Genomic DNA, 11535 nt, shown 5'->3' with positions numbered 1-11535 from the left:
CCAGGGCTGAGTAGAGGGGGAGAATCACCTCCCTCGACCTGCTGGCAACACTCTTCCTGATGCACCGCAGGATACCATTGGCCTTCTTGGCCACAAGGGCACATTGCTGCCTCATGCTTAACTTGGTGTTTTGTTTTGTTTTTTAAACCATGAGGGTGATCAAATACTGGAACTTGCTGCTCAGAGAAGTTACAGAATCTGCATCCTTGGAAATATTTAGGATTTCACTAGACACAGCCCTAAGCAAACTGATTTATCTGGCCTTGCTTTGAACAGGGGTTGGACTAGATGATCTCCAGAGATCCCTTCCAACCTGCATCACCCAGTAAGTCTATAAAGTGTGGACAGTTGCATGCTACATTCACATATGCTCCAAGGACTCAGTCACATAATGACAGTTGTGTAAATGCGTGTATATGGCTTCCAGACTACAGCTGGCACACATTTCAGTTATTATTTGGGCAGAGAGGCTCAGATGCCCAGAAAATGAGCAAAGTTTGCAGGTAGCAGTCTGCACCTGCCTACATCGGCAGAGTCTACAGGGAACAAAATATTAGATATGTTCTTGATGAAGAGATAAGAGCCATTACCTGCGATGAAAAAGATATCTTGCCAATCCAGTGGTTTCACATTCCTGTAAAATGTTACCATACCTCCTCACGCTCTTTAGTATGGCAGGCTCTTAAACCAAATCTCTACATGTCACATGGTATCTATACACATTTCACTTTTCCATTACTCTGTGTTTCAGTACCAGCTTGATCAGTCCCTTGGAAGAGAATTTTTCTTTCTTGGGTCAGATGAATGCTACCTTTAACTTTAGCCACCTGAGACTACGCTAATTATCTAAACTCCCTCTACAGTCACTGAAGAGAAAAAGGCCACTCCACAAGGTGATTCATCTCCACTTATATTGGGAACAAGACTGGTATATTTCTGAATATCTGCAATGTCAGCTTTGCATTTTCTTAGCCACCATTTATGCCTTTAACTACTTCCATTTGTAAAGCTTTCAGTGAGGCACAGAAAAAATAAATAAAGATTTCTGGAACAATTTAGAGTAATTTAGTTATTGTGGCCTGTAAACTAATGCTCCAAGAATAAGGAAAAAATAGCTCTACAAAGTTAGTTTCATATGTGGGGGGGAGAGGGAAAATGGAAATATGAATTCTTCTGATCTGTGAAACAAAATATAATTTTGAAGATGAGGGCACCTAATTCAAGTATGCTCATACAAGAGGAAAAATATTTATGTAATACTCTAATTACAAAGCGTCCTTCAAAGAAATTATGCCCAGGAACCTAACTCAGAAAGCAACTCCTTGCTTTGTGCTCCTTTTCCAAAATCCTCCCCCAGTATGGATTCTTCTCACGACTGTGACAACACTGTTTTGCCACTTCTTACAGACAAGGTTGTGCTGCAGCACAAAGAACCTTTTACTATTGCATACAGTGCTGAACCTCTTGTGGTTATAGAAATCCACAAACCTGTTGAGACAACAGGAAGTCTCAAAAGCTGTGTAATGAGAGTTTGCATGGCTGCAAGGATGAGCAACCAGGCTGCAACAGAAAAAAAAAAATCACAGCTCTCCATTTGAAGTGGCTGGTGGGCAATTTTACATCATTTGCTCTTTGCTATCTCGCAGGTCTTCTTTTCTTCCCTGTGGCATCTTCTCCAAAGATTCAAGTTATGTCAATTAATTTCAAATCAAGACCAGAAGTGTGCCAAAAGCCTGCAGCCCCTGCCAAGCCCTTGCTGCATGACGAGGAGCCCACTGATCCAGGAGGTGCTCCAGCAGAAGCGCTCCAGGCAGCTGACAGGCGTCAGCCCGTACGGCAGGTGTATGGGGGAGGCTGGCAAGAAAAACACTCGTGTCAGTGTCAACTGAGTCACCAGGGTGTCCAGGCATAACAAAAGAGGCATGTTAGAAACTGTCCTGCCTAGACAAGTGTAAAGGAGTTTTTCCTGGGGATGACAGGAAACCAGCCTCTTTTGGAGTTGGAGGACAAAAGGAGAATGTGCCTCTCTCATCTTATTCTCCTCTTGTGAGAAAGAGGGAAAATAAACTCATTACTTCGCATATGTCTCAGCACATGTGTAAATAAAAGACTACCATTAGCTCTTTTCACCAGATGTTATCTGTGTGTCAAAACTGTTTAGGGTATAACTTGATATCCTCTCCTTACAAAGCACATGCAAGCAAGAAAGAGCCGTCTTTGATTTATTAAAGATGAACTATCAGTACTGTAAAAGGCAGAATGGGAATACACATATATATCCTAAGAGCAGAGCAGGGTGAATATAGGCTTCACATTTATATATAAAGTTCAGTCCACAGCCTTTCCTGCTTATTAACCTGTCAGCCACAGTATATCTGCATTGATATTTTCTGAGAAGTTTACCTGTGTGTTACTCACCCATGATTACAGCAGTTTAGATACAGAATGAGCGCCTGTCTTATTAGCTTGGGAATGAGATTTTCAGGAGAAATAGATATGGTAAAAAGCATATTAAAAAAATAGAGTCTTTTTTTGTTAAATAAAAGATTGGGCAAGATTAATTAGAAATCAAGAACAGGAAGAGAGGGCAGAGTAAAAAAGTGAGAGGCACAAGGACAAAAGTCCAGTGCCAGGCACCACAGCATGCATTTCCAAACCTAAACCCCTCAGAATACAGCCCCAGATCTCTGAGAGCACCTGACGCACCCTCCTCCTTCGCAGTCCCTACAAGCACATGACAGCTCAGCAGCCAGAGCTTTGCCAAGGCTGCACCGGAGCTGACAGAGCTATTGCCCTCAAATGGCTAGTCCTCACATGACACTGAACACACAGATGCCTCCTGCAACATTTATCCCAGGTGTTCTTCTACAGAGATCATTAAGGGATGTGCTGCTGTTTTCAGGGGGATGTAGCATGCTGCAGCTATTGAGAAGGCCTACAAACCTTCTCTTGCTTCTCCAAAATTATTCTATACAGACACAGAACAGAACAGAACAGTTCTCCACAAAAGAAAGGAGATCAGCTATGGGTAAGGACATGTAAACAACATGGACAGTGGAAATATTCAGACCTATTTCTTTGCATAAAGAGATACTTAAAACACTATTGTTGCATACTCAAGGCAAACAAAACAAGAGAAAGCAGAAGGAAAGAGAAACTTGGGGAAAGACTGTCTTTTATGTTGTTTATGTCCCATAAACAAGACTGTTCTCTTCTTTCACACAGCTGTCAGTGGCTGCCAGTTACTAACTCAATCAAAATGAAATAATCTTCTGAAGAAAAGTCAGAAGCAGCTCACAGCATAAGACAGTTGTTGGCAGGTCTTTGTTGTCACTGCCAACTTGTTTTTGTTCTCCATGCAGTACATTATGAAGTGCATATTATTAGTGCTGAGGGTCCCCTGTGTCCTGCTCTTCTCTGCTGCCACTGGAAGCCATGTGGTCTCCCTTTCAATAGTTGCAGAGAAGCAGGTGTTTGTTCATTTTGGTGATTGCCAGCATCCATGCATTTCCCCATGAGAGGCACACAGGCTTGTCAGTGATGGCATTACCTGCCATGCTAAGAAGCCATTCAAAGCAAGCATTGGAAGGGAAAGAGTTTAGTGTGAGGAAGGTGGTTCGACTATATGCAACATGTCCTTCAGCAGATCTCTGCAGCTGCCTGTGTTACCCACAGGCAGTGTTACTGGCAGGCACAACGACATCTCCCACTCCTCCATCATCATTTTGTGAAGTTCGAACTTCAGCCTAAACCTCGTGAAGCTTAGGGACAACTCTGGCAGAGCCAAACTCCACCGCAGCTCTGAGGGGCTTACCCTTTCTAAATAACCACCATCAGGCTGCTACTCCATTTCTCTCCAAATGGCACAACGCTGCAGGAAAATGCATCCAGACTCTGCCAAAAGCCCAGCAGCCACTATAACCATTAGCCTTCACTTCCAGGGGTTTATATCTGTTGTTCCCTCAGGCAGGCAGAAGGAACCAATGTACCTTGAAATCTGGCACCTAACTACATGGCCTCAATATAATTCTGTTTTTATATTTTTCCGAGGTGTCTGGCAGTGTGTGCAGCATTTTCTGAGCTAGCCAGGGCTGCCTCCCATGTCACAGCCCACAGTTCAGGACTCAGCTTTCCACCTAGTCTGTTGTTCAGCAGGCAGAAAAAAGAGCTAATATGATACACGACATAGCAGAGCACCAAAGGGCAACAGGAAAATTTACACACATTTCTCCTCAGTCGCAAGTTTAGGCCTGTGCAAAGTTCTGCAGGTAAAATCTCCTGGTGATAGCGAGCCTCCTGCTCTCAAAGCTGGTCTAGGATACGGGAACAGAGACATTCTTGGCTCGCACCAGATAATCAGCTGTAGCAAGAGAAGGTCTGCTGGAACAAGAACGCTAAACGCAAGCCACCTTTAATCTGTCTCCTGCAAGAGGTGTCAGGCTGGTAATCAAAAGCCCTGGAACAAGGGAAACCAAGACAAAGCCATTTCAAGGCTGCCCCTGCTAGATGGTCTCTGTGAAACCCCACAGAAATTTGAACTCTGTTACCTGCCAGCAACAAATTCCCATCCCTCTGTGGCTTGCTTTGCAGGCACCAGAAATATCCTACTGGATGGCTCCAGTCCAAAGCATGGAAATTTGCTATGTCAGCACATCTAGATTTGTGTGTTTTGGCAGGAAAGTGTAGGTTTCAGGGGGAAATAAGCAATAACAGTGCTCAGCTTTAGCCCATCTGAAGTGAACACAGACGCTCAGCTTAAGTTAACACCATGACCAATACTCAAAATGGATAAAATAATCTTTCTCAAAGTTACCCCCAGTATCTGTTTTTTCTGTCCTGAGTATAACACATCCTGCCTGTCATAAAAACTTGCACCTCCAGATCTCTTACCACCCAGGTATCCCTCTAGGTCTTCACCTCTTACAGTGTCTGAATGTATCTCATTCAGGTCTCTCACATCCTGACTGCGTATAAATACTATGTTTATACTTAATACTATGTAATGTATTTATGTACCATATTTATGTACTATACTTAATACTATGTATTTATGTACCATATTTATGTACTATACTTAATACTGTATACTAAATAATATGTTTTCTGCATAACAAATATAACTTGTGGTTAGTTAGTTAGATACCTTTTCTGCCCCAACTACTGCAACAATTTACTGTCTGATCTTACCTAAAGCATTTCACTTTTTGACCTGTCTAATCACATCACTCCTCTCTTCTCTTATCSTCCCTCCTTTTCTGGCACATGGAACATCACACAATTACCTTAATTTTTTGCATCCCTGTTCCCCCATCACTATCCTCCATGTATCATGCTTCAGTCAGCACTGAACACTCAGTTTGAACAGGCATTGTGAAGTCACTGCTAAATTTGCCAGCTAGAAACATCTTCATGCCTCCTCACAAGCTGACCCTTACACTTGGAAGGAGCCTCTTGCAACATGCATAAGCCTTTGGAAAAGGAGAGTTGTGAAAACATGTGCTGCCTGTCCCTCGCTAAGCCCTAATGACAGGCTGTCTGCTAACAATTATACATGACATCTTGAGTGTGTGAGATAAAGTGCAACCATAAGCGTAGGGAGAATGAAAGTTTTGTGCCTATTACAAGGAAACAGAGCTTTCAGAAATCTAAAAAAAAGAAAATATAGACAAATAAAGCCTACTACTGAATGTTTGACTCAAACAATGATACAATTGCAAAGATCCTATTAAAGGAAGACCCAGATATAAACTTGACTCTCAAAGCTGTGATCAGTGCCTCCATATTAAAAGGCCATATGCAATTACTAAATGGACAGTCAGAGCATGAACTGTAACTCTCAGGGCATCTGCATTTAAGGCAAAAACAAACATCACATATAGAACTGTAAAATGGCTAACTAAGGCTGTCTACCAGCATCAGGAAAAACGTGAGGAAAAAAACTTAACAGCAATGTAACAGTAAATTTCTTCAAATAAACTCTAATGAAATTTCCCCCCTCTTTCTTTTTCCCCTGTGAAGCCACATTTCTCTGTATTAGCTTTCTTTGGGTTTCTCTCTAACTCATCCAATACTCTCAAGCAGAATTTGGGCACAACTTGAAGACCCTAAAGTTTCCAAGGGAAAGAACTTCATTTGAAATATCACCATGTCTGATAGCAATAAACCAGATGACACAAAGAGTACAGCTTGTGCAGAAAGTTGGATGGTAGCATAGATTTCTAATGCTTGCCACTTCTCCCCCTCGTTGATGTTCCAAATTACCCTTTTAAAAAATTTATTTTAAAGCTCTTTAAACTTTTAAGTGTTCTTGACAGGACAGATAGCCTGATCATGCTGGGTGCTTCTATCTTATCACTCTGTTCTGTTGCTTCTCAGTACTTTTATTCAAGTCTTTTCATCATCACAGAAGGTAGCTAATGAGTGACATATTTTATAGCTCACAGACACAATGCAGAGCCATTTTTCTAGATTTTTGCTACTAGTCATTTTAAACAATTTAAGTAACTTTCCAGCAAGCAACATTCCAGCAATTTTTCTGTAGGCAGAGAAAAACTGACCTCTTCCTGCATACTGCTCAGGTCATGTTCACCTTCTCAGGAGTCACCTGCAGCTTTCTGTTTCCATTTCCCCAGCTGTGAACAGTATACACCATGCATTACAAGGAGAACCTTTCCAGAACATGGCTTGCTGAACAAGAGCAGGTAGACCACAAATATTTAATGATGAAATAGCAGACTACATTTTAGAAAGTCTTTGCTCTTCTATTGGCCTGAAAGGACTGCAGTCGGAATTTTTACATTTTTACTGTCAACATTTGTGTCCTAATCTGGAGGGGAATATTTTCAGTATTTCAGAGGGCTGAAATAGTCAATATTCAGCTGGGCTCCATCAATCCAAAAATATCAGTGCAACTCCTTCCCCTAGGCAAAAGAAATACAAGGTATTGCCACACAATTTTATTTTAACTATTACATTAGACCAACTCKTGAATTGAGGAAAAGAAGAAGCAGACAGTTCTCTGAAATCAGTTTTGGCCTTCTCACCTTTGTCTGTCTGGATTAGACTGCAGGTCTCATTTGTTTTCTATGTATAGCTAACAGATCTAGGAAGGTTTTTTACAGGCCAATAAAAGTGAATCCAAATTAGTAAGTGCCTTCCTCAGGCATATTTCAACCTTTATTTGCTGTTAGCTATAAAAAGAGAATCAAAACAATACCTATATTAATAATTACAGCTACCCATCTATGCAACCTGACTGACAAACCCAAAACAAAAGTTGTCTTTCAAACTCCTCTACTTTTTCAGGTATTTTTTGTATAACCATTCCACAGCATAGGATTAGTCTACTATATTTACTGAAATTCTCTGCGCTTTGGAAGGGCTGATCTTTTGCAGTTACTGGGCCAACTTTCCCAAACTTCCTAACATTCATTCTTCTTAATAAGTGAGGCAGAAGACAGCTCCTTCTACTAGCCATCAGTAATTACACCATGACATGCTTTAAATAATTCATCTCTAGATGCAACTTCACACACCACTGAGAATCATAGACTTGCATCTCTAACTTGTGACTCAACATGTTAACCCCATATAAGTATTGGGCAAAATTCATACATTATGTTTATATGTTTATAAAGTAAATCACTGACAAGTCTTCTGATGGTTTTTGAAGAACAGAAGAAACAGGCATACTGTAATTAAAATATTGAGTTTTAGGAAAAAGAGTTAAAAACAGCATTACAGAATATGGGTTTAATTGCTATGGGATTGTGGTATTTGAAGAATACTTAGGGAAGCTAGAGATTTCCCTGGGAACTTAGGCCATTTTGAGGTTTTGGTTTCATTTATTCAAAGGAGCATAAGTTATCCAACAGGCATAGCCAACAAAATTCCAGAAGTTTCTACAGAGGTCCTATCAAGGCTCATTGAAAGTTTTCCAGAAAAACACTTTTTCAACAGAAAATTACATTTCCATCTAAAGATTAGGTTACTTACTTGCTAAAAGGTGTCTCTATTCCCCAAAAAGCTAAGAAAACCTCACATTCAGAAATGATCAAGGACCTTTCTGCAGTGTTTCATTAAGGCTTAGTTCAACATTAAACATGCCCTGGTGAACAGTTTCAGTGCCACACATGTCCACCCTGCAGACAGCTCAGCCCCCAGCTGGTGCTTGTCTGTCGTCTCCCTTCCACAGCCATGTGACTCCACTGATGCATGGTGATGGGCCAGTAAAAGAGAAGACTCATGAAAAACACCATCCTACTGAGGAATACAGCTCACAGAAAGAAGAAAAAGCACGAAGCTCCTGAAATATAACTTTTATAGCATTGAACTGAACACAGTTCAACCTAAGCTCACCTGAACAAAAAACTCTGAGCAAGTTCAACAGTTCAAATATATATGTGTTAAGTCAGCTAGCCAAAATAGTTCATTTTAATTTCTCAGAGCAGAAATGGTTACAAAATAGAAGTTATTTCCAGGAACAACTCATCTAAAATATTATGCAGTCATTACAGATGTGCTAACTATAAATGAAGAATTAAATTCAGCTCTTTCACAAGGTGGCAGAATATATCACTGCTAGTGATACAAACCACCAAGCTGCAGGTCTTATTACTGTCAATTCTCAGCCCAGTTAAACCAGGGTATCAAAGATCTTAGAGTGCCAAACTAGGGCCATATTTCCACACAAATTCTGCAGTGTTGGCTTCCAAGTTCTTTTTAAAATGTGACCCTTAGATAACAGATGAAAACCTAGCTTTTAACCTTGTAAATCACATGGTCTTACAAGACTATCGCATTTTGCAGTAGACATCATATATATACAACAGCATTATAGTGGCAATTTTGTAATAACAATTTTCTACCAGTTCAGACATAAATTGAAGAGAGCCACATGGGGTAGACCATGTTCAGAACAGAGGAATCTCTGTCACTGCTTATAACTTGCCTGGGTTGAGACATGTATCTTTGAAATTGTGGATGCAGTCATTAATCCTTCTACCGCACCTTTACATTAAACTCTAAATAGTGCTCTTTTCATAGCTAATATGACTTAATTGCTACAGACTCTGCAGCCAAAACAACACTAGTACATCTTTAAAAAAATTTTTGATATGAATCTGAGATTGAGAATAAACCTTGTTGGAGTCCACAGTTTTTCTAGCATCAGGTGATCAACTCTAGAGACAAGTCTGCAGGTATGTTGGAAACAAGCAAACATTATTAAGTATTTCTATAAAGACATAATTACAAATAACCACCACTCTTCCACCGAATAGAGATCAGGAAAAATCCAAGCTGCTGCTGCTGTGTAATTGCTGGATTGTGTTTCCTGCTGGCTTCAGTGGGTTTTCATCATTTAAAGTATTTGTAAATAGTTTGAGAAATGCAGTGATTCTTTTCCATGGCATGGTCCAAGTAGAAACTGCATGAGCTCTTTGGAAAGAAAAATATGTGTTAGCAAGTAAACTCTCAAATACAACAGAACACTTAGAAACAGCAAAGAAATGTTGCATTAGTATTCTTTCTTAGGCAGTGTTAAAGGAAAAAAATTAACGGAATGGATTAATGAGGATGTACTAAGCTATAAATACTAGGCATCAGCCTACGTTTCAATTGGGGAATTGAACATTTCCCTTTGTTTACAACTCTGCCTTCCCATTTACCTGAAATAATTTGGCTACCAAACCACCAATCCCAGTTTTCAGTAGCTGACAGAAGGCTGTTTATGACCAAAGCCTTTTTTTTTTTTGGAGGGGGGGGGAAGATTCAAGGAACTTCTATATTAGTTAAAGGAGAAAAAACAGTTCATTTCTAAGGCTTTTTCTGCTAAGATTTCTTTTCCTCAAATAAGATTGAAAAAATGGCTTGTAGACATTCTGTTATTGCTTTATTTTCCAATGCATCATATCACATCAGATTATAAGGGGTATGACTCAAATTAAATTTACTCCCAAGAGGTGCAATAACTTCCAATCAAACCACAGGTACTCAGTGTCCTTCAGGAACAGGCCCATAATGCAGGATGAATGAATGAGGGTGAATACAAGCACTGCAATATTAGAGATCCAATCAGTTGGGGAAGAACAAATTACCAATGCTGGATACAGATAGTTACAGTCTTACAAAAACTATTTTGATTAACTGAATAACTCACAAATCACATGTGAACCCAGGAAAAATATTTCTGAGAATGCAATTCCTCAGAAATGGTCCTGTGACGAAATGACATGTGCTCTCCGGATCCAGATTCACATGGCATACATTCATAAATGCCTGAATACTAGCTTAATCTTATTACACTAGGCATGAAGAATATTAAATAATAAGGAAATTATCCTCAGCAAAATGTAAGTAGCTTTCCTATTAGAAAGTTTCCAAGTTTCTTCTGACTGGCTGCCTCTCACCCACTGCATCTAGACCCAGGGAAAACTGGTAAACGAGAAAAGTGTAGAAGTACGAAAAGCCAGAATGCAGAACCTATGCTAGGAGAGAGCCCTTCTGTGACTAAGTGCACCTGCACTTCCCACCCAATGCTAAGATCACTTGTGCCCCTGCTCCTTCAAAGAGCAGGATGCAGTTCTGAGCCGTTCCCACCACTGACCCTGCGTCGCTCTCTCTGGCAAGTGGGGAGGCTTGTTTCACGCTCTGCCCAGATCACCAGTGAATATACTGGCAGTGTGGGCAGCCGGGGAGCTGCGGCTGGAACGCAAGTGCGAGCTTTAAGCTCCCATAAAAGTGTAAAAACACCTGCCAAGGCTATGTTAGGAAATCCCTGGATACTAAGGCTTCTGATGACACCATCTCAGACTTCATTCAAAGTAAAGATCCTGCCTGACTCTTAAATTGAAAGGGCCTCTTACTTATTAACAGCATTAAGATACCCATAATCCATGAGTGTGACTTAGCCACTGCACATATCTAGGACAAAGGCAAGCGCAAAGGTTTCAGCTATTGGAGTTATGGAGAAATAGCATGCTTTGAAGTAGCTTTTTTCTAAAGTTGAGATATTTCTGAGAACTCTTTTGGCTTTGAGGAACTGAAGATGTTTTCAGAAAGCTTTTCATCCCAACCTGCTACTTAATTGCTCATAAAAACGTATGCTCAGTGATCCCATATTAGACACTTCACAATTATGCTCAGACTCTGGTTTTGGATGGTCATTTAACTGTTTGTGAATATTGTCATTTTTATAGAGGCTGGACCATTATGAACCTTCATACTTGTCCTCTGAAAGCAGAAAAGATCCTCCTGTCTTGCATCTAAAATATGAATATTTAAAGAAACCAACACACCCTGATATAAATCACAAATTCTGCAAAATGGAGATTTTTAAGGCAATACAGAATGTGTATTTCCACAAACTATTGGGGTCCACCCTTTTAGCTCTTTGTCACACAAGAGGAGATCTAATGATCCCAATATTTTTTGCTTGAACAACTGTGCCTGGTGTGATTTCATACATTTATTATTCTCGACTTGAAAAATTGCTTCCTAAATTCTTGTCTGTATCTGTTGATATTCAATTTGTAT

Source organism: Apteryx rowi, unplaced genomic scaffold (genome assembly GCF_003343035.1).
Source record: "Apteryx rowi isolate R43461 unplaced genomic scaffold, aptRow1 scaffold_688, whole genome shotgun sequence".
Classification (NCBI taxonomy): domain Eukaryota; kingdom Metazoa; phylum Chordata; class Aves; order Apterygiformes; family Apterygidae; genus Apteryx; species Apteryx rowi.
Note: the sequence above shows the minus strand (reverse complement) of the source record.